We start from the raw sequence: 1,127 nt of genomic DNA, 5'->3' as shown, positions 1-1,127 counted from the left end.
GGGTCTCCCTGCCTCCGCCGGGCACCGGGAGGGGGCACCTGAGACCAGGGAGGGGCCTGCCCCAGTCCTCACAGCGCCCTCACCCTGGAGCCGCCTGTGTGCCCCCCACAGCCGCTCGCTCCCACACAGCAGCTGCCGCCCGGAATTCTGTGTGGGCCCCGTGTCAGGGTCGAAGCCTGGACGAGCCAGGTGCACACGGGGCCGTGGGTCCGAGTGGGGACCCCGAGAGCTGAGTCCCCAGACAGGTCAGCTCAGATGTCCGTGAGGTCCAGGCTGGCGCGTAAAAGGCGGCGGGCGGCCTGGCCAGTGTGGCTCAGGGGACAGGGTGTGGGCCTGCGGACTGGAGGGTCCCGGGTTCGATTCCGGTCAAGGGCATGTACCTGAGTGTCAGGCTCCGTCCCCAGCTCTGGTTGGGGTGCCTGCGGGAGGCACCCGATGGATGTGTCTCTCCCATCGATGTGTCTCTCTTTCCCCCTCCCCTCCACTCTCGAACAACCAATGGGAAAATACCCTCAGGTGAGGATTGAAAAAACCCACACAAAACAAAACGCTAAAGCTTTTCCTTTCCAATACGGCAAAGTGCTCCAATGGAAAAATAAGAAGAGGTTCAGCCCCAGCGGAGAGGCAGTCAGAGCTCGGAGCTCCGTTTTGAAAGCAGGGGTCCTGGCATCTGATGCATGAGCCACAGGACGGAACAGGAAATGGAGACATGGCCTGGCCGGTGGGCTCAGTGGATAGAGCACCGGCCTGTGGACTGAACGGTTTCAGGTTGATTCTGGTCAAGGGCACGTGCCCAGGTTGCAGGCTCCATCCCCAGTAGGGGGCGAGCAGGAGGCAGCTGATCAGTGATTCTCTCTCCTCATGGATGTTTCTATCTCTCTCTTCCTCTCCGAATGGTTATCATCAACAAATCAAAAAACACAGTGCTGGCAAGGGTGGGGAGAAAAAGGAACCCTCTTGCACTGCTGGTGGGAATGCAGACTGGTGCAAGCACTGTGGAAGACAGTGTGGAGTTTCCTCAGAAAATTGAAAATGGAACTCCCATTTGACCCAGTAAACCCACTTCTAGGACTATCTCCCAAGAAATCAGAAACACCAATCAGAAAGGACATATGCACCCCTCTGTT

The sequence above is a fragment of the Myotis brandtii genome, unplaced genomic scaffold (genome assembly GCF_000412655.1).
Source record: "Myotis brandtii unplaced genomic scaffold, ASM41265v1 scaffold1057, whole genome shotgun sequence".
NCBI classification, from domain to species: Eukaryota; Metazoa; Chordata; class Mammalia; order Chiroptera; family Vespertilionidae; genus Myotis; species Myotis brandtii.
The sequence above is the reverse complement of the archived record's forward strand: the minus strand, read 5'-3'. Positions refer to the sequence as shown.